General features: G+C 39.5%; 1 protein-coding gene across 7 annotated transcripts in view; it reads right to left on the reverse strand.

Annotated features, from left to right (window-relative positions):
- NTRK2 (neurotrophic receptor tyrosine kinase 2) overlaps positions 1-23284 on the reverse strand; it is a 373842-nt gene that overhangs the window by 94788 nt on the left and 255770 nt on the right. The window lies entirely within an intron of this gene.

Consider the following 23284-nt stretch of genomic DNA (forward strand, 5'->3'; position numbering starts at 1 on the left):
GAGGCATGTGGAGCTGCAGGCAGAGGATGGGGAGTCAGTGGCTGCATCCTGAGCTTGCAGGCCCCCGGTTCTCTCCTCCGCACACGGGTAACCAGACGGGAAGCTCAGGGTCCATCCGTAAGGTCCACCCCAAAAGCTTGGAAGGTGGCAGCGTTGGCTTGCTCTCCAGAGTGGAATTATTGTTTCTGATAGAACTAAAGGAACCACCTAGCCGTTGGCTGCAGAATGTCATTAATGAGCTTTACAGACTAGGAAAGGGGAGAAATGAGAAGGGAATGGATATTAATGGCAGGCCTCTCACAAGCCAGATGTTTTGCATGTATTTGTCAGTTATGTGTCTAGTGGGAAAGGCAGAGAGCTAGCCAGGAAGCCTTAAGTCTTTGTTAAGCCCCCTCAGACTCCTGAGGGAGAGAGGCTCAGAGGATACAAAGGGAAAATGCAAGATCTGTGCATTGCTGATTAAGGCTGTGTCCTCACCTCACTTTTCGCCTCCTGCTGAGGTAGGCTCCATGGTTGAGCCTTAGTGACGCCTTTTGTTTAGACCAGAAATGTCTAGAAAAGGCTGGCTTCCTTAGCTCCTTTCTAAGATTGTGTCCTAGTCTTGGCTCTCCAAAGCTAAGAGGAGACAAGAATAGAAGCATCTGGGGAAGGGAGAATATTCCTCCCTCTCGTCCAGAGCAGAGCTGGCCCATGTCACTCATCCATGTACCTTACTGGAGAAAGAGGCAGGAGGTGGTCCAGCATCCTTTAGAGCCCAGTAGTGCAAGGTGGGAGGGGAGTGAGTGATTCTCAGGACAGAGCCAGTGGAGAAGCCCTAAAAGAGACTGTGCAGAGGACAGAGCTGCAGTGTGAGCTTGGGCCTCTTCACCCAGCACATCAAGTGTTGGATCCCTTAGATCAGGGTTTCCACCAGGTCAATGGACAACTCATCCCTGAACGGCAGAGTTTAAAAGGACTCTGACTCCCTCTAGAGCTTGGAATGTGCAGCCGACAATATTCTCTCATTTGACTCTCACCACACTGGGAAGCATCCTTTCCTACATTTTACACTTGGAGAAACTAAGTCTGCAAGAATTTCAATGATGCATAGCATGGGAATGGAGGAGTTGGCATTTGAACTCAGGTCTCTCTGAATCCAGAGTCTGTGATTTTTCTTCGACACCACAAAGTTCCTTTCCAATTGTAAATTGTGTTAAGCATAAGCATAACAAGAGAAATAGAAATATATAATAGGCTAAAAAGTAAAAATAGTCTTCCAGCTTCCTCTCTGCTTAGTTCACTCTTCAAAGGCCAGTTCAAACTCTCAAAAGTTCAAAAGTTCAAAAGGAAATACAAAGCATATCTCTGTAGTTTTAATAATAATAAATTGAATACCCATGAACCCACCATTCCGTTGTAAGAAACAGAATATCACTAGTACTTTTAAAGCACTAGTGTTCTTTCTTGATTGTACCCACTTCCCACTCACCTCCCAGGGGTAACCACTATCCTGTATTTTGTGTTAATCATTTGCCTTATTGGTTTGCTACCAATGACATATCCCAAACCAGAGATTGTTGGGCTATGCCAGTTTTGAACTTATATAAATGGAATCATACTACAAGCATCCTTCCATGTCTTACATCTGTCACTCAACAATGTCCATGAGATTGAATTACATTGTGTGTGTAGTAGTAATTCTTTTGCTTTTACTACTTTAGAATATTCTGTGGAAGGACTGTAACACCATTTATTTATCCATTCTATGCTGATGGATATGTTATACAGTTTCTTTTTAGATACAGCTTGATATAAAATGCAACTGGTGATTAAGGTTATGCTTTAATAGGATTTTTCCCCTTATAATTCATGTGGTTTGGAGCTATGGCTGCTTCCATAGGCCTCTGGGAACTCAGGGTGATAAAAATCAAAAGGTCTTTTATGAGCAACATTATTAATGAATCTAAGAATGTATATTAATTTCTCATGCTCTAGTAGCAATGCCTGAATTTAAGAGGGGAGAAATGTGTTCATTAGGAAGAGTGCCCATATGAAGAGATGAATGTAATTCTTGCAGAGAATTAGCTGCCCTATTTAAATCTAATATTTAACTCCATGGTTGTCACATGTTCATTGGGAATTAAATTGCCACTTGATTTACTTTACACTCCAACCAGATGAAGGCAAGTATTTAACTCTTTTTTTTTTTTTGCATTTGATTTATACTTTTCCTCCCTCCCTTCCTTCCTCCTTTCTTTCCTTCCTCCCTCCCTCCTTTCTTTCTTTTTCTCTCTCTTTCTTTCTTTCTTTCTCCCTTTCCTTTCCTTCCTTCCTCCCTCCCTCTCTTTCTTCCTTTCTTTCTTTCTTTCTTTCTCTTTCTTCTTTCCTCCCTTCATTCCTTCCTTCCTTCCTTCCTCCCTCCCTCCCTCCCTCTCTCTCTCTCTCTCTCTTTCTTTCTTTCATTCTTTCTTTCTTTCTTTCTTTCTTTCTTTCTTTCTTTCTTTCTTTCTTTCTTTCTTTCTTTCTTTCTTTCTTTCTTTCTTTCTTTCTTTCTTTCTTTCTTTCCAAGCAGTAAAAAAAAGTTGGTGGCAAATAAGTTCATAAAGCTATGGATAAAGCCACAACTTGATCATCCTCAAAGCTAAAATTGATGAGACCAGTTTTCCCATGTTGACCTTGAAGGCAGTAAATGTATCTTTTCTTTAAGAAACGGGCTATTTTGCATTAATTTGTTTTGCTATGTGTGAGACATAATAGATTACAAGAATGCTGGCCTTTTGCCAATGTACTCCCTCTAAATAGAATGAATTTCTCTTTTCTAAGACTGGAAGCCACCAAAGGGCACAGGTAACAATTTTGTGTTTGTATTTGCATTCCTGCCAGGGTCTCACAGCAGGTGCTATCCAAACATTTGTTGAAAAATGTGCCGAATGATAATAAAAACAATAGACAAATACTGTTTAGTTATATTATTTCAGTTAACTGACAATAACCTTACTGAGTATGTAGGCAATAAAGCAGCCCAATTCTCCAAGATGTCAGGAGTAGGGAGAACAACTAGTCTGAAGCTATTACACCCTTGAGCTAAGAATTTCTTCCCATTCTCTTCCAGGAGAGCATCGGGACTTATCCCAACCTGCCTCATTGCCTGCTTCCCTCAATCAAGGGAAGTCCCCAGTACCCTCTCAGGGCCTCCCTCTTTATCCAGCCTCAAACCCCCAAATTGCTCATAAGTGCCCAAGGCTGAGCCAATGCTAACGCCTTCACCTCCCTCACAACCCCTTCCATCGGTCCCTTTGGGCTTGCTCCCCTGTCATCCACAAGCTCCCTGTATCCTCAATCTCTCCTTAAACTTCCCTTTACCTCCTCCTCCACTCAAATAAAACCTTGGCTATGTCTGAGGAAACTCATGCCTTCCCCCTGCAGCCCTCTCGAATGAAAGCCATCCCCACTCCTCACTCCCAGGTACTTCAAGGCCTGTGTGCCTGATGTCTGACCATTACTCACCCCACTCCTGCTAGAGCCCCAGCCAGCTGAAAGCATCTATCTTAGGGAGCCATCAGCCTGACCATGTCTGCCCCCTCACTCTGATATCTTGGCTACTCCTCTCACCCACTGAGCTCCTGGCTCAAGCTTTCCCTCGCTATCCTCCCGATGCCATCATTCTCAGGGCCTGAGGCACAGAGGGCTGAAGTAGCTTGCCCAAGCTATACAAACACTTGGCTGCCATTTGTCTTGTGTCTTTCAATAGTGCGGCTGAGAGGCGAGGCATTGGGAAGTTTGGTTTGGCTGTTTGCATGGCATTTAGCTGACTTTTTCTGGGAGCAAGACTTCCTTTTTTTAAATTTTATTTTATTATTATTTTTGGGGGGGGGGGCGGGGGGCTCACCATGTGGCCTGCAGGATCTTAGTTCCTTGACCAGGGATCAAACCTGTGCCCCACTGCAGTGGAAGTGTGGAGTCCTAACTACTGGACCACTAGGGAAGTCCCAAGACTTTCCTAATGAAGGAAGCAATGCACTGGTTCCCATTCTAGACAGTCTCACTGTGGACAAGCACTTTGAATAACACTGCCTTAAAGGGTCCTGGGAATCTTGGGTTCATTTTATACAAAATATCCTCAGTGAAGTGAGTCTAAAGATTCCATGATAAATAAGCTATCAGGTAAGCATGTTAAAATTTTTACACGCTTCATTTCTCTGAGGTCAGTCAATTCTCTGCTTTTAACTTCGGAGACTCCAGTAAAAAGACCTCAAACCCAACATGAATAACTAATAAAAAAATAAATGAAAGCCCAGACTCTACCATAAATGGCTCCTTAGTTTCAGAGGAAAACTCAAAACAATAATTGATTTTTTTTTAAAAAGTTTTATAAAAAAAGTGTCTCTGAAATTCACCTTGCCAAAAAAAAAAAAAAAAAAAGGAGTATCGTGAAGAGGTGTAGGTAGTGTAGGAGCTATACCAACAAACTCATGTGGTCTGCAGACTGATCTATGTACGTTCATATAGTCAAAACAAAGGGTGTGATTAGATTATTGTGCAAATAAATCTACTCTGTGGAATTGGGGAGAAATTGATGACCAGCAATAATAATCGTGATGAGGGGCTAAAAACTGTCTGGATGTCTTTATCACTAATGGAATTTTCCAGAGTGGAAATTTGGTGCCCTTGGTCATTTTCTTCCTAAGTACCAGAACTGAGTAGATTTCTGGTTTTGTATTAGTATCACATTACAGCCACTGAAAAATGCATTTTGTCACAAAGTAGCTTCAGTAGTTTATGGAGATGCTTGCAGTTTCAGATGGTTTAAATCAAATTCCTGGTATCAATATCTCCCAGAAGTAAATATTCTATATTTACACACAGGCTATAGTATCAACCCATGTCTATATTCATTATTACTAAATCTAAAACTAACAAAACAAATAAATAAATACAACGCTACCCACTTAAGGTTGAAATCGGAAATACATCCTCCCATTTCCTCAGTAATGGGGTTTCATAGAGATCCTTGGCCTCCTGGACGCATCCTGCTCAGCACCTGGACATTTGAGACATTTATTGAGTCTCAATATATGTCAAGTACTAAGTGACCTGCAGTTAAAGGAAAGATATTTTAAAGTTGTGAGTAGGATGGTAAAAGTAATATACCCCAGAAGATAATGTTCTGTATTAGGAGCAATCTTTCTGTTGCCCTACAGACCTAAATGTAGGGCCTGCCTCAATAGTTCCAACGCAAAGGACCAGATGCTATGATGGGAACAGAAGCGAAATATCATCGAGGCTGACTCCCTCATGTCTGACAGTCAGCCAGTGAGTCTCAGAGAGATGAAGTAACTTCCCCAGGACCACACAGCTAGAAGGAGACCAAGCTAGAACTCAGATCCCCTGACTCTCAGAAGAATGACCTTGTAACAGAAACCCCTATTTGAGACTGCAGGCAGTGAGCATTCCCTGACAGTAAAGTGATAAAAGGTATTTCATTTAGTTAATTATCTCTTCAACTAGAAATACTTGAAACATTGACGTTTATCATCTGAAATGGATCAAGTATCTCATAATGAAGAATTTCATTAGAAAATGGCCAATAAACATAAAATATGAGTGCAAAAAGCGGGATGTCAAAACTATGAAAAATGCTTGAGCTTGATTTTAAATGCAATTAACAAAAATTATTTACTAAATATCTTAATGTCTATTTCATAGGGAGCATATCGAAACAGGTTAAATCATCCACCTTGTGAAAGTAAATTTGTATGAAAGACAGGAACTATGTTTTTTTATTTCATCTATATTTTTATTAAGATATAATTTGGGACTAAATTGAAAATAAATGCAATTAAGACCAGAGATATAAACCACACCAGGACAAGACAAAGCCAAATATTCATAAATAATATTAATGATGAAATAAAATGTAATAATACTGAGCCATTCTTAAGCACTTTTCAGCAAAAAATCTCAATGTGCATTACCATCAATTAATTTTTATATCCCTCTGAATGAGGTCAATAGTCACATTTATTTTACATATGACACCTCAATGAATTGACTACCTTGTGAGCAATCCACTTATCCTTTTCCAAGTGCAATTTCCAATGAAATGAGGAAGTACGGAGGGAAGAGAGGAGCCCTAACATGTGCTGATTGCTATTATGGGCCTGAAAATGTGCTGAGAGGTTTACAAGCAATATCAATCTTCATAGCTATCCAGTAGGGTATCCTTATTTCCATTTTCAGATTAAAGTAAAAAGAAGAGGATCATATTAGCTAAATAAGTCACCCAAGTTTGTACAATTGGTAATAGGCAGAGTTTAAATTCTTTCCACTACAACACTCCACCTTTCCTTGGCCTTCTTACAACAGACAAAGTGTAAGAGAAAGTGAGCTTGACTTTGCCCACCTAGGGAGTCATGGGTCTACTTTTATCAACTTAGTTCAACAAAACTTTATTAAACACCTACTGTAGCCTGGGCATTTTTCTGTGGCCTAGTAAAAAGGATGCACAAAATAATCCCTGTTCTCAAGGAACTCACAACATAAAAGGGCAGAAAAACACATGCTTATACCTATCATAACTTTTACTTCTACCTCTGTTTCATTCACAAAAGATTCAGGTACTTTATGTGATCATGCAAGAGAAAGCAAAAACTTAAACAAGAACTGAAGTCAGAGAAAATGGAAAAGAAGGCTAAAACAAGATGTTAAGTAGAAATGCAAACATGCAGATTCTAAGGTTCCTCATGCTTATTAAAATCAAGTCATAAATTGATTCTGAGTTTCCTGGCAGCAGAAGCCAGGACGAAATGCAATAATTTATAAAATTTTGACTACCCATAAGTAAGGACACAGAAATGTCTTATGGTAAGTAAGATTCTTCACAGCATTTAGTTTTGAAAGGAATTTATGGAATGGATTTTACACAGGAGATAAATGTCCTTAACAATGTCTGTAAAGTAAATAGTGAGTTTCCTAAGAATATTTCTCATGGCAGAGCTCAATGAGAAATAAACGTATGATGCAAAAGCCACCCTCAGTCAAATATGCACAGTGCTTATCATTGTAATGGCATAAAAATCAATGTTTATGGGCTTACTCAAGAATGCTTTGGGCACTCTCTCTTGTGAGAACACTGGAGTCACAACGAACTGCTGTACAATCATGGACAGGAAGACACTGGAACTCACCAAAAAGGATACCCCACATCCACAGACAAAGTAGAAACCACAATGAGACAGTAGGAGGGGCGCAACCACAATGAAATCAAATCTCATAACTGCTGGGTGGGTGATCAAAAACTGGAGAACACTTATACCACAGAAGTCCACCCACTGGAGTGAAGGTTCTGAGCCCCACGTCAGGCTTCCCAAACTGGGGGTCCGGCAATGGGAGGAGGAATTCCTAGATAATCAGACTTCGAAGGCTAGCAGGATTTGATTGCAGGACTTCGACAGGACTGGGGGAAACAGAGACTCCACTCTTGGAGGGCACACACAAAGTAGTGTGCACATTGGGACCCAGGGGAAGAAGCAGTGACCCCATAGGAGACTGAACCAGACCTACCTGCTAGTGTTGGAGGGTCTCCTGCAGAGTTGTGGGGTGGCTGTGTCTCACTGTGAGGACAAGGACACTGGTAGCAGAAGTTCTGGGAAGAACTCCTTGGCGTGAGCCCTCCCAGAGTCCACCATTAGCCCCACCAAAGAGCCGGGTAGGCGCCAGTGTTGGGTTGCCTCAGGCCAAACAATCAACAGGGAGGAAACCCAGTCCCACCCATCAGCAGACAAACAGATTAAAGTTTTACTGAGCTCTGCCCTCCAGAGCAACAGCCAGCTCTACCTACCACTAGTCCCTCCCATCAGGAAACTTGCACAAGCCTCTTAGATAGCCTCATCCACCAGAGGGCAGACAGCAGAAGCAAGAAGAACTACAATCTTGTAGCCTGTGGAACAAAAACCACATTCACAGAAAGATAGACAAGATGAAAAGGTAGAGGGATATGTAACAGATGAAGGACCAAGATAAAACACCAGAAAAACAACGAAATGAGTGGAGATAGGCAACCTTCCAGAAAAAGAGTTCAGAATAATGATAGTGAAGATGATCCAGGACCTCAGAAAAAGAATGGAGGCAAAGATTGAGAAGATGCAAGAAATGTTTAACAAAGACCTAGAAGAATTAAAGAATAAACACCTAGAAGAATTAAAGAACAAACAGAGATGAACAATACAACAACTCAAATGAAAAATACACTAGAAGGAATCAATAGCAGAATAACTGAGGCAGAAGAACGGATAAGTGACCTGAAAGACAGAATACTGGAATTCACTGCCATGGAACAGAATAGAGAAAAAAGAATGAAAAGAAATGAAGACAGCCTAAGAGACCACTGGGACAACATTAAATGCAACAACATTTGCATTATAGGTGTCCCAGAAGGAGAAGAGAGAGAAAGGACCCAAGAAAATATTTGAAGAGATTATAGTCGAAAACTTCCCTAACATGGGAAAGGAAATAGCCACCCAAGTCCAGGAAGCGCAGAGAGTCCCATACAGGATAAACCCAAGGAGAAGCACGCCGAGACACATAGTAATCAAATTGGCAAAAATTAAAGACAAAGAAAAATTACCGAAAACAGCAAGGGAAAAATGACAAATAACATACAAGGGAACTCCCATAAGGTTAACAGCTGATTTCTCAGCAGAAACTCTACAAGCCAGAAGGGAGTGGCATGATATACTTAAAGTGATGAAAGGGAAGAACCTACAACCAAGATTACTCTACCCAGCAAGGATCTCATTTAGATTTGATGGAGAAATCAAAAGCTTTACAGACAAGCAAAAGCTAAGAGAATTCAGCACCACCAAACCAGCTCTACAACAAATGGTAAAGGAAATTCTCTAAGTGGGAAACACAGGGAAGAAAAGGACCTACAAAAACAAAACCATAACAATTAAGAAAATGGTAATAGGAACATATATATCGATAATTACCTTAAATATGAGTGGATTAAATGCTCCAATGAAAAGACACAGGCTCACTGAATGGATGCAAAAACAAGACCCATATATATGCTGTCTACAAGAGACCCATTTCAGACCTAGGGACACATACAGACTGAGGGTGAGGGGATGGAGAAAGATATTCCATGCAAATGGAAATCAAACGAAAGCTGGAGTAGCAATACTCATATCAGATAAAATAGAATTTAAAATAAAGAATGCTACAGGAGACAAGGAGGGACACTACATAATGATCAAGGGATCAATCCAAGAAGAAGATACAAAAATTATAAATATATATGCACCCAACATAGGAATAACTCAATACATAAGGCAACTGCTAACAGCTATAAAAGAGGAAATCAACAGTAACAAAATAATAGTGGGGGACTTTAACACCTCACTTACATCAAAGGAAAGATCATCCAAACAGAAAATTAATGAGGAAACACAAGCTTTAAATGACACAATAGACTGGATAGATTTAATTGATGTTTATAGGACATTCCATCCAAAAACAGCAGATTAGCTTTCTTCTCAAGTGCACATGGAACATTCTCTAGGATAGATCACATCTTGGGTCACAAATCAAGCCTCAGTAATTTAAGAAAATTGAAATCATATCAAGCATCTTTTCTGACCACAATGCTATGAGATTAGAAATAAATTACAAGGAAAATAACGTAAAAAACACAAACACATGGAGGCTAAACAATACATTACTAAATAATCAAGAGATCACTGGAGAAATCAAAGAGGAAATCAAAAATTACCTAGAGACAAATGACAATGAAAACACGACGATCCAAAACCTATGGGATGCAGCAAAAGCAGTTCTAAGCGGGAAGTTTATAGCAGTACAAGCCTACCTCAAGAAACAAGAAAAATCTAGAATAAACTATCTAAACTTACACCCAAAGGAACTACAGAAAGAAGAACAAGCAAAACCCAAAGTTACTAGAAGGAAAGAAATCATAAAGATCACAGCAGAAATGAATGAAAAAGAAACAAAGAAAACAATAGCAAAGATCAATAAAACTAAAAGATGGTTCTTTGAGAAGATAAACAAAATTGATAAAACTTTAGCCAGACTCATCAAGAAAAAGAGGGAAAGGACTCAAATCAATAAAATTAGAAATGAAAAAGTAGAAATTACAAGAGACACCACAGAAATACAAAGCATCCTAAGAGACTACTACAGGCAACTCTATGCCAATAAAATGGACAACCTGGAAGAAATGGACAAATTCTTAGAAAGGTATAACCTTCCAAGACTGAACCAGGAGGAAATAGAAAATATGAACAGACCAATCACAAGTAATGAAACTGAAACAGTGATTAAAAAATCCTCCAACAAACAAAAGTCCAGGACCAGATGGCTTCAAGGGAATTCTATCAAACATTTAGAGAAAGGCCAACACCTATCCTTCTCAAACTCTTCCAAGAAATTGCAGAGGAAGGAACACTCCTAAACTCATTCTATGAGGTCACCATCACCCTGATACAAAAACCAGACAAAGATATTACAAAAAAGAAAATTACAGACCAATATCACTGATGAATATAGATGCAAAAATCCTCAACAAAATACTAGCAATCAGAATCCAACAACATATTAAAAGGATCATACACCATGATCAAGTGGGATTTATCCCAGGGATGCAAGGATTCTTCAATATACACAAATCAATCAATGTGATACACCATATTAACAAATTGAAGAATAAAAACCATATGAGCATCTCAATAGATGCAGAAAAAGCTTTTGACAAAATTCAACACCCATTTATGATAAAAAGTCTCCAGAAAGTGGGCACAGAGGGAACTTACCTCAACATAATAAAGGTCATATACGAAAAAGCCACAGCAAACATCATTCTCAATGGTGAAAAACTGAAAGCATTTCCTCTAACATCAGGAACAAAACAAGGATGTCCACTCTCGCCACTATCATTCAACATAGTTTTGGAAGTCGTAGCCACAGCAATCAGAGCAGAAAAAGAAATAAAAGGGATTCAAATTGGAAAAATAGAAGTAAAGCTGTCACTGTTTGCAGATGACATGATACTATACATAGAGAATCTTAAAGATGCTGTCAGAAAACTACTAGAGCTAATCAATGAATTTGGTAAAGTTGCAGGATACAAAATTAATGCACAGAAATCTCTTGCATTCCTATACACTAATGATGAAAATCTGAAAGAGAAATTAAGGAAACACTCCCATTTACCCTTGAAACAAAAAGAATAAAATACCTAGGAATAAACCTACCTAGGGAGACAAAAGACTTGTATGCAGAAAACTATAAGACGCTGATGAAAGAAATTAAAGATGGTACAAACAGATGGAGAGATATACCATGTTCTTGGATTGGAAAAATCAATATTGTGAAAATGACTCTACTACCCAAAGCAATCTACAGATTCAATGCAATTCCTATCAAATTACCAATGGCATTTTTTACAGAACTAGAACAAAAAATCTTAAAATTTTTATGGAGACACAAAAGACCCCAAAGAGCCAAAGCAGTCTTGAGGGAAGAAAACGGAGCTGGAGGAATCAGACTCCCTGACTTCAGACTATACTACAAAGTTACAGTAATCAAGACAATATGGTACTGGCACAAAAACAGAAATATAGATCAATGGAACAGGATAGAAAGCCCAGAGATAAACCCACACACCTATGGTCAATTAATCTATGACAAAGGAGGCAAGGATATACAATGGAGAAAAGACAGTCTCTTCAATAAGTGGTGCTGGGAAAACTGGACAGCTACATGTAAAGGAATGAAATTAGAACACTCCTTAACACCATACACAAAAATAAACTCAAAATGGATTAGAGACCTAAATGTAAGACTGGACACTATAAAACTCTTAGAGGAAAATATAGGAAGAATACTCTTTGACATAAATCACAGCAAGATCTTTTTTGATCCACCTCCTAGAGTAATGGAAATAAAAACAAAAATAAACAAATGGGACCTAATGAAACTTAAAAACTTTTGCACAGCAAAGGAAACCAGAAACAAGACAAAAAGACAACTCTCATAATGGGAGAATATATTTGCAAACGAATCAGCAGACAAAGGATTAATCTCCAAAATATATAAACAGCTCATGCAGCTCAATATTAAAAAAACAAACAACCCAATCCAAAAATGGGCAGAAGACCTAAATAGACATTTCTCCAAAGAAGACATATGGATGGCCAAGAAGCACATGAAAAGCTGCTCAACATCACTAATTATTAGAGAAATGCAAATCAAAACTACAATGAGGTAGCACCTCACACCAGTTAGAATGGGTATTATCAGAAAATCTACAAACAACAAATGCTGGAGAAAAGGGAACCCTCTTGCACTGTTGGTGGGAATGTAAATTGATACAGCCACTATGGAGAACAGTATGGAGTTTCCTTAAAAAACTAAAAACAGAACTATCATATGACCCAGCAATCCCACTACTGGGCATACACCCAGAGAAAACCATAATTCAAAAAGACACACACACCCCAATGTTCATTGCAGCACTATTTACAATAGCCAGGTCATGGAAGCAACCTAAATGCCCATCGACAGATGAATGGATAAAGAAGATGTGGTACATATATACAATGGAATATTACTCAGCCATAAAAGGTACACAATTGGGTCATTTGTAGAGACGTGGATGGATCTAGAGACTGTCATACAGAGTGAAGTAAGTCAGAAAGAGAAAAACAAATACCATGTATTAATGCATACATGTGAAACCTAGAAAAATGGTACAGATGAACTGGTTTGCAAGGCAGAAATCGAGACACAGATATAGAGAACAAACGTATGGACATCAAGTGGGGAAGGTGGCGGGGGGTGTGATGAATTGGGAGATTGGGATTGACATATATACACTAATATATATAAAATGGATAACTAATAAGAACCTGCTGTATAAAAAAGTAAGTAAAATCAAATACAAAAATTAAAAAAAAAAAAGAATGCTTTGGGGATGGGGTAAAAGAATAGATGTAATTTCCCACACCCGCTACTGGGTCTAGAACATATCAGGCAATCAATAGTATTTTATGAATAAATAATAACATAAACATGAAAAAATAGATGAGTGGTTGAACAAGAGATGAGAATGGTGGGAAGGAGGGCATTTAAAGTGGGGGAAGAGAAAAAGCAAGGATGAAGAGGAGGAAAAGTCCAGATTATCATACCAAGTGTAGTTAGTCAGACAGAGAAAGACAAATATTATATGCTATCACTTATATGTGGAATCCAAAAGAATATGATACAAATGAACTTATTTACAAAACAGAAACAGACTCACAGTCACAGAAAACAAACTTATGGTTACCAAAGGGGAATAGGGGAGTGGGGAGAGGGATAAATTAGGAGTTTGGGGTTAACATATACACATTACTATATGTAAAATAGATAAACAACAAGGACCTCCTGTACAGCACAGGGAACCATATTCAATATCTTGTAATAACCTATAATGGAAAAGAATCTGAAAAAGAATATATATGTATATAACTGAATCACTTTGCTGTACACCTGAAACTAACACAACATTGTAAATCAACTATACTTCAATAAAAATTTTTAAAAAAGAAACTGTGATTTATATTGTTTTTTCCTAAAGAGAAAAAGCAGGCAATACGCAGTAAAACGAGGACAAATTTGGACCATAGAGGGCCCTGAACACCTCACTAAGTAGTTTAAACAATCTTGTCCACTAGTAAGTATGGACTCAGACAAATGCTTCACTGCTCTTTGCCTTCATTTCATCATCTTTAAATGAAGGACTTTGAACTAAACAGCATTTCAGATCTACTCTAGCACACACACAGTTCCATAATAGGTGAGCCCGTAGCTTTGTTCTGTATGTAAGTCTTATGTAGAAGACTTTTGAGCATGGAAGAAAAGTGACAGGGACAAGTTAGATTATTCTGGCAGTGATCAAACTGGAGGCAGAGAAGCCAGTTCTGATATAACTTAGACCTTGCTCTCACAGAGGCCTGTGCTGAGCCGAGAGCGGGCTCCAGCAGTCACTCATCCATCTTTCCTCTCCAGCCCCTTGTCCATCGAATGCACACAGTTCAAGGTGACAGACTCCAGGGAAGCTGAGTTCAAGTCCATGACCCTGAAGGGAACAGAGGATGTCACCAAGGACTAATCCTGATGTTTTCAGGGAAAGACAGAGAACAAGGAGCAATAGAGCAAGACCGAAATGGACAAATGAGAGAGGCAGGAGAAAGGGCCAGGGATGAGCGTGAGGAGAGCCGAAGGCAGACTTCTGGGGGCAGAGGACAGAGCACTGGGCCACTGAAAGAAGACATGGACTTCCAGGGACTCCCAAGGGGCCCAGTAGGAACCTTTGCACTAAACCTTGCATTGGGTCCAGTGATGGACAAGGTAAGACTCTTGCAAGGTGACTTTGCATTGCTGGAAGGGCACCAGGTACTTACTTGGATGCCCCATACAACATCCAACAGCAGCAAAGGACCTTTTCCTCTTAAACCAAATTTTAATACCCTATGTTGAATGAGAACAGAACAGCTATGGAGGGAAAGGCGGGATTGGGCTTAATCTAACCTGAACATCACATTAGATAAAAGACTTGAGTTATTTGAAGTTAAAATTCCCAAAACTTCTTGTAGAAAACAGCCAGGGAGGGGGAAAGCCCCAGAAATCTTTCAAGCTGTTAGACTGAAGGGAACACCACACTTCAAAATACACATACGGCACATCCTTCGCTTTGACAGCCCCTAACAGACAAAATTATATCTGTTCTACACACTGGCATGTGGTAGAATTGGATTGATTTGCCCTGACAGCCCTCCCTGCTGGAACAATACTTGTCAGTCAGCCCCAGCAATGTTTGTATTTTCAAGAATAATTATGCAGAGTGATTGTACAAGATCCTGGCAGGTGGGCCAGACAGGCTTATCTGTCTACCTCTCCGACCCTGTGTCCCTGAGCCCGAGGATGGAAAACACCCCTTTAACGTCCTGCTTCCCCCCTCCCAAGCTGTGTGCATCAACCTCCATTTGAGAGTTCTATGCTGATGTCTGTTTTATCATTTGGGATCCTTCATTCCCATGCCCTCCAAACAGAAACCTTCCTTCCTTCAATAATTTCAACCGGTAGCCACTATGTTTTCCTAATTGACTTCTTCAAGTCAGCTGGCCTTAACCAACATACATCTGAATGAATGCTCCAGTGTTTTGTCTTTGGTGGAGATAATTCACATAACACACACACACACACACACACACACGCACACACATGCACACACACACACCAGTGTGCCTTCAGGGACTTTCCTAGCCTGTGTCTTAATTGTGAATAGTTTACCCAAGAATAAATATATTGAGTCTCTTTTCTGTGCACACACTCTAGTGAGGGTAAGAGAAATGCAGATATAATGAAAATGGGATCAGAATGCGATAAATGGTAATGAGAGGGGCCAGCCAAGTGCTCTGTAAGTGGGGCCATTCAGGAAAGGCTCTGTGAAGTCATTGAGCCAATTCTAGAAAAGCAAGTTAGAGTCTTTATGAAGAAAGCTCTGAACACAAGAGAACGGGGCAAGTGCTTAGCCTAAGAAACAGTGGGGAGCCAGTGGGCACTTCATGAGGTCCGGAGTTCTGTGCCAGCTTCCCAGGCTGCCTCACATGGCTGTAGACTCTGCCCCAATTCCACAGAAAGGCAATGCTCAGTAGAGCTCACAACCAATGATATGTGGTGAATGAAAGAGACAGGATCACAGACAAGATTTTTGGGTGCATCCCAAGGGTTTTCCATCTCTGGATGGCTTTCTGTCCAATTGATATGTCAAGCAGAGTACTATGCTATTTCCTCTTCAATATGATTATTTGAGAACTCATATTTTCAAAGGTAGGACTAATGTTTGTTTTCCTTAAAGTATTTTGCAATACTTTCAACATCTTTCAATCCAACATACCTGTTTTTTCCTTTTCATTTCGCCATTTAAGCACCTATGTGTAAAGAATTGTGTCTGATGCTGTGGAAGGTTCAAGGGTGAATAAGGGCAACAGGAAGCCAGTGTTCATTAATTGCACATCTGCTGCGTACGAGGTATCATGTCAAGCATTGTGCATACAATCTTTTATTCAGACATTCTTCTGCACCTAAGAAGAGATATCACTGACTCCATTTGGGGAATGGAATAAGTAAGTCTTGGAGATGTTAAGTAATTTGCCCAAAGCCACACAGCTGGAAAGTGGCCAAGGCAAGCTAGAACTGGCTTCAAAACCAAGCAGTCTCTCACAATAGAACACAAATCTTTCCCCTAAAGGAACTGTAGTCTAATAGGGAGATGAGACACAAAGTACACAAATAACAGTTGTAAAAAGCAGAATGTAAAACACACCATGACAGATGTTAGAAATACAGGGTTGAGGGTGTTTAGAAGAAAAAAATTCTTTGAATACAGGGTTTGGGGTTGGAGGGTGTGCCATTTGAATTTTCCCTTGTAAGTTGAGCAGGGCTTGAAATGTTGGTTGGAAAAGAAGGGCATTGTTGAATGTAATGAATTATGACATTTTCAAATTGTCAAGATGTCACTGACTTGATCATGTACTGGACTTTCATGTTAAGACATACCTGCATTAAAGTCCAAAATCTGAAACCTATTTAGGTTGAACCAAATGAAATTTCCATTTGTGCAGGCCCAAATGAGACAAATATCAGCTATTTCATGTGGCTTAACATTAGGTTGTATCTTTACAAACAGAAACTCTGAATGTTAGAAAATACATATCTTTTAATGTTCAAAAAAACATAAAGGAAAGCAATACATGCACATGGTAACAAACCAAGAGCCTTAAGATAGAAAGAAGTTGTACCCTTCCATACTCCTCCCTGTCCTTGGTCCTACTCTCCTGGGAAACCAATACAATGCAATTTAGATTTTGGTTTTCAAGGGGTGAGCTCCATAACTCTAATTAATATGGTATACCTCTTGTTCCTGTTTTCCCAATTTAAGACACATTGATTCTCCACTATATAAGAGGAGGATTTTGCTTGCACCGTCTCCCATCTCCACCCAATAACTGGGTGCTGTATTAGTTTTTAGTTCTTCTATTGATTATCTATTATACTATACCTCTATTTCTGCCAGTATCCTGACAGTCTTCTGTATATGATGAGCATATTAGCACCCCTATCTTCCCTCTACCCCACTCATATATTGGGGTATATTCTTTGAGCTTGACCTTTACTACAACTGTGTCAATATTATTGTTATATACATTCCATTCCCAATATGATACAATTAAGTGTCTTATGCTTCTAAAAATTGAACAGCAATAAACAGAATTTATGTTAATATGACCAGCTTAATACTGTATACTACAAGGCTAAGTGGGTGCCAGGACTGCATTTGCTTTTCATGCCTAATATCACGCAGAGAACTTCTGAGCCACTTGAAGGAGGATGTTTATAGCATCAAGATCAAAAGACTTCTCTCTCTTAAGCATCAAGACTGTTACAGCATCAAATTCAGGCAGACAGATTTTTCATTTCTCCTGCTGGCACTTGTGGACCTCTCAATTTGAGGTCCATGGTGCTTCTTCAACACTGAGAAGTCATCTTTGTTTTTTTCTTTGATAATTTTCTCCCTGCCATTTTTCTCAGTTCTCATCATTATCTGGAAATCTTAATACATATTATTAAGATAATACATATGACATATTAAACATATGTCACCTCTCATGATACAATTGAATTGTATGAATTCTCTCTCATGCATTGGTTATCTATTTCTCTTCTTCTCCAGCACTATCTCTGCCTTTTTGCTCTTTATTTTGGAAAACTTTCTTGCCTATCTTTCAGACCTGTGATTGAAACTTGTACTTCCACCACCATATATTTAATTTTTATGAGTTCCTTATCTTATAATTCCTTTTTCCTAGCTACTTAACTTTGATTTATGTGCATAAAGTCTCAAATCAGAGAACACTTTTTTCTTTTAAATTTTCTTACACTCCTAAAAAATTTCTTTTCCCTCCAAGGTCAGTTTTTCTCTTTGGATCTTCTCTTTCAGGTGCTTATTGTCCTCACATGTAGAGTGGATCTTGAATTCTATTTATATTGAAGAAAGAAAGACAGGATAGCTAACAAGGGTTTCCTGGGCTCTTATGTCAGTATTTCTGATTTCAGATGGGAAGTTTGGTTAGGAATTGGGTCATTGGTAGAACACATAGATAGGGAGGGCTTGCTTTAGGATGAATAGGCAGAGAATGGACCATTCAGCTGGAGTATAAACATGCCAGAGTAAAGAGAACAGTACTCTGTTCTCCCATACCCATACTAATATTAGCCCTCATTCTCTAGGACAACCTGGCAATGTCTGCACAGAAGTGTTTTAGATTTTTTTTTTTTTTTTTTTTTTTGGTATGAGGATAAATAATGGGCTATCTGCTTCTCTGCCCAGTTGTAGGTGGGAGTGTGTACCACTCATGCAGTGCCTCCCTTGTTTTAAGCCCTTTCCCACTGCTTCCTTCTGTTGAAACTGCTGCATGCACATGATGGCCCCAAGCCTGCAACCATTCCAGGTTCCACCAAACAGGGCACTCCCTTCTCCACTGCAGACCCCCATAGCACATTCCGAGCTGAAGATTCTTCCACTATGCTTCATGCATCAACATGGCAACCAGGCACCATCTCTTTTCCAGAAATCTACTGAAAAATCTTAGCCATTAAAGCCTCAGCCTCTGCTTCACTTCACTGTTATGAATAAGAGGCAACAGATATGTTCCGCTCAGCAATCTGGATGGAATGTCTTCAATACCTTACTAGGGAAGTGTTCCTTGGAGTCTCCACACAGGTGGAATGTTCTCCAAGAGCTCAACCAGGGTGCCTGAGGACTTTGAACAACCTATTCATTTCACAAATGAGGACAACAAGGCACAGTAAAAGTGCTAATTTCCCAGAGCTGAGCCAGGACCCACCATTTGCTTGCCCTCAAATCCAGTGCCATTTTCACTATACCCTGATCTTTCTCATTATAGACATTTATCAACCAAACACAACACATAGTTCAAACGTGTAAGAAGAGGGGAAGGCAGGGAAGATAAAGGCTGTATGAAGTCAGAAAAATATTGCTATAGCCGGTCCTCAGAAGTCACATCACCCTTCCTCTGCAGCTACCAGATTTTATCTCTTTTGTCCTCTGCCTATTCACACGCTCCATCTTCGATGAGCTGCAAAACCTTGGGTGTGAACTCACGTCAAGAAGCATGGTGTTGAAGGCAGTTTATGAGCTGAGGGCAGATTTATAACGTGAGACTCGTGGTGCTTGGGTTTCCTTCCTTTCTGTCTTGGGATAAGGATGTGTTTTTTGTGATTCTGTCAACTGGAACACTTCCAAACTTTGCAGTCGATGCTACAAACTCAGTTTTTGGAGAACAGTTGTAAAAAGTGCACAGTTATGCTACGTTACCTAATCACACTGCTTTAGAGAGGAAAGGGCCATTCCTATCCATTGGGCTTGGGGTCCTTTTGGGGATCCTGTAGAGGGTCAGACAAATCTGGCTCCTGCTATGTTTTCCCAAGTTTTATAATGAAGTCCCTTCTAGAAATTGTCTCCTCCTGAGAAAGTTTCAAAGCAACTATTACAAAGGGAACTACTTATGCTGCGTGATTAAAAATTATGTTGTTATATGTTAATATGAACCATTTACAGTTGGGATTAGTTTAGTCTAAAGTATTAAAATGGCATTAAATATTCAGAGTAGATTATATCAAATTCATTCGAGAAAACAATGGGACCAACAAGGGATTAATTTCTAAAATACACAAACAGCTCATACAGCTCAATGTCAAAAAAAAACAAAACCTAATCAAAAATGGGCAGAAGACCTAAAATGACATTTCTCCAAAGGAGACATACAGATGGCCAACAGGCACATGAAAAGATGCTCAACACCGTTAATTATTAGAGAAATGCAAATCAAAACCACAATGAGGTATCACCTCACACCGGTGAGAATGGCCATCATCAAAAAATCTACAAATAATAAATTCTGGTGAGAGTGTGGAGAAAAGGGAACCCTCCCACACTGTTGATGGGAATGTAAATTGGTGGAGCCACTATGGAAAACAGCATGAAGTTTCCTTAAAAAACTAAAAACAGAGCTACCACATGATCCAGCAATCCCACTCCTGGGCATATATCTGGAAAAGAGGAAAACTCTAACTCAAAAAGGTACACACACCCCAATGTTCATAGCAGCATGACTTACAATAGCCAAGACATGGAAGATGAATGGGTAAAGATGTGGTATATAGACACAATGGAATAGTACCCAGTCATAAAAAAAATGATATAATGCCATTTGAAGCAATCTGGATGGACCTAGAGATTATCATGTTAAGTGAAGTCAGTCAGACTGAGAAAGAAAAGTATCATAAGATACCACTTACATGTGGAATCTAAAAGAAAATGATACAAATGAATGTATTTACAAAACAGAAATAGACTCACAGACATAGAGAACAAACTTATGGTTACCAAGGCGGAAAGAGGTGGGAGATAAATTGGGAGTTTGGGATTAACAGATACATGCTATGATATATAAAATAGATAAACAACAAGGGCCTACTGTACAGCAGAGGGAACTACACTCAATATCTTACAATAATACCTATAATGGAAAAGAATCTGAAAAAGAATATATATATGTATATAACTGAATCACTTTGCTGTACACCTGAAACTAACACAACATTGTAAATCAGCTATTATTTCAATTAAAAAAATAAATAAGACAAATATTGGAGTGGCCAAAAAGTTCGTTCGGGTTTTTCCATTCCATCTTAGGGAAAAACCCAAACGAACTTTTGGGCCAACCCAATACAACAAAAAGAATAAGCCAGTGTTAAATCGTATGGTATGCTGAAGTTGAGGCAATAATCAGCTGATGACAATTTGTCTCTATGGGTGTGGCTAAGCAATGTCCAGCCTTGCCTTGTAACCCCACCTGGGGCCTGAATGGACAAGCCTCCAGGGAGAACCTGATTCCTCAGGAGGGTTGATATCTGCATGGGGTTGAATTGATAGTTAGGACCTAACATGGGACTCAGGTCACTTATCTGATCCAGGCTCCTCCACCTTAAAATACCTGAGTGAATCAACAGTATTTGGAAGGAACAATAAAATATTCTTAAATTTTGTCCCCCACCCCTTATGAATTTGCACATGATTATAATGAACTGAACAGGAGTGAGATCAGTACAAGCCCAGATGAAAACACTATAATCCTGCAAGAACCAATGAAGGCCCAGGAGGAAAATGTCCATTGAGGAAGAAAAGTGAAAAACGAGGAGGAAAGTGTCCCATGGGCAGGGCCCAGGGTGATGATGGGGGAAGCAGTGAGTGAAAATGACCACAATTTGCAAGCAGGGATTAAGAGGCAGAAAGGAAGTCTCAGTCCAATTGTTGCTAATAACTAACTACATAAGTCACAGCAATTCACTTAATGTATCTGTCGATTCCTCTCCTCCAGCTGTAAAATGGGAATAGAAATACCTGACCCCTGCATCCTAGAGAGAACAAAATGGTATTCTAAATAAAAAGCACTCTGAAAAGTAAAAGGTACTATAAATGTTACATGGTGTGACCACTGCTATCGAGCAATTTGCTGCTCAAGATTATACAGTGCCTTACAGATATATTTTATTGGTTCAATTTAACATTAAATATTATAGACAAACTACAATACTAATGGGGCCTTCTGCCCTCGGAACACTTTAAAGTTTATAAAGTACTCTCACATATTATTTTATTTGAGCATGAAAATAGCTCTGTGAAATTGGCTATGAACATTTCCCAAGTTCCATTTCACAGTTGAGGAAGCAGAGGCTCCGAGAGGCTGAGGGGCTCATCCAAGTTTACACAGCTGGACAGTTATAGAACTAGACACCAAGCTTGGGCTTTTGATTCCAAGTTCAATATTCTTTACACCAAAGTGGCATAGTAGGGATTCTGGAGACTAAGAATGACAAAAGTAAAAAAATTCATTCTGGAGATAAGACTTGTAGATATGATGCTAAGATCAATGCAAGATACTAGTGCAAAAATAGTGCCAGGCATTTGTCTACTAGACAGATATGAACTCAAGAAAGGAGAAATTAATGTGGATGGGTAATCACAGGAAAGGCTTCACATATTAAAAAAGGTCTGGGTTTTCATGTGAAAAATGGATTTCTTTGAATAGTTGGAGATAAAGGAGAAGAAGAGAAAGCATGAAGTCAGGATGGTGGGAATAAGATTGCTCTGTTTAACCAGGGGTATAGTAAGAGGTGGTGGGATAGAAGTTTTAATAGAAGTTTTGATAGGTTAAATGGGACAAGATCATAGAGAGCCTGAAGGTTAGATGAGGGGGTCTAGCTTTGATCCTATAAGCGGAAGGGAGTTATTGTAGGTTCCTGAACAAGGGAGTGGCATTATATACGTAGTATACTGTCTGGTAGGAATATGCACAGTGTATTAAATGCACCCAGAAGCACAGAGAGTAACTAGAAGATTGTTGCATTAATAACAGCATAGTCATGAATTCCCTGTGTCACAGTGGTGGCAATGAAAATAAAAGGAAAGCTACAAATACTAAGAGCCAAGTCATTGGATAATCAGAGCAAGAGAATTACTCACTCAGCTACCATACTCCAAATGACTCTCAGAAACATAAATAGTTTTCTTAATCATATTTTCCCTTAACCATGCTGCCAAATTAAGTGATCCAGAGTTGCCAAAGCAAAGAGTTCATTAAAAATCTCTGGAATTTGTCTAAAATGTTCTTTAATTCATCCCTTGGTCTTCTTTCCAAGAAGACTTCTCAGAAGTGAAACGATTATATACACGCATAAACACCACTAGGGTCACCTTCAGACCTTCCCAATGCTCTTAACTATGTATTCATGTCATTTGAATCCCTGCATCTAATGTCAGAAGATGTTGTCGTGTCACCTTTCATTGGATCCATATCATCTCCAGAGAGGTGAAGTGAAGATTGGGAGAAGAAGCAGAGGCAAAGAAGCCCCAAGTGCCCAGTGTGGAGCAGAGAAGGAGGAGGAGAAGGGCAGGAAGATGTGGACCAGTATGGTATTGTGGATGGAGAGCCTGGATCCTAATAACTTGGCTGCTCGGTCCAGCCTGAACTCAGTGCCTGAGTCTGCCTTTTCAACACTTACCTGAACCCTGTCCCAAAGCAAAGAGGTTAAGGATTGAAATTGGTCCCCTTTCTTTGGTTGGCAGGTGGGTTCATGGACATGGTCTGATTTGAACAGC

The sequence above is a fragment of the Balaenoptera musculus genome, chromosome 6 (genome assembly GCF_009873245.2).
Source record: "Balaenoptera musculus isolate JJ_BM4_2016_0621 chromosome 6, mBalMus1.pri.v3, whole genome shotgun sequence".
NCBI lineage: Eukaryota > Metazoa > Chordata > Mammalia > Artiodactyla > Balaenopteridae > Balaenoptera > Balaenoptera musculus.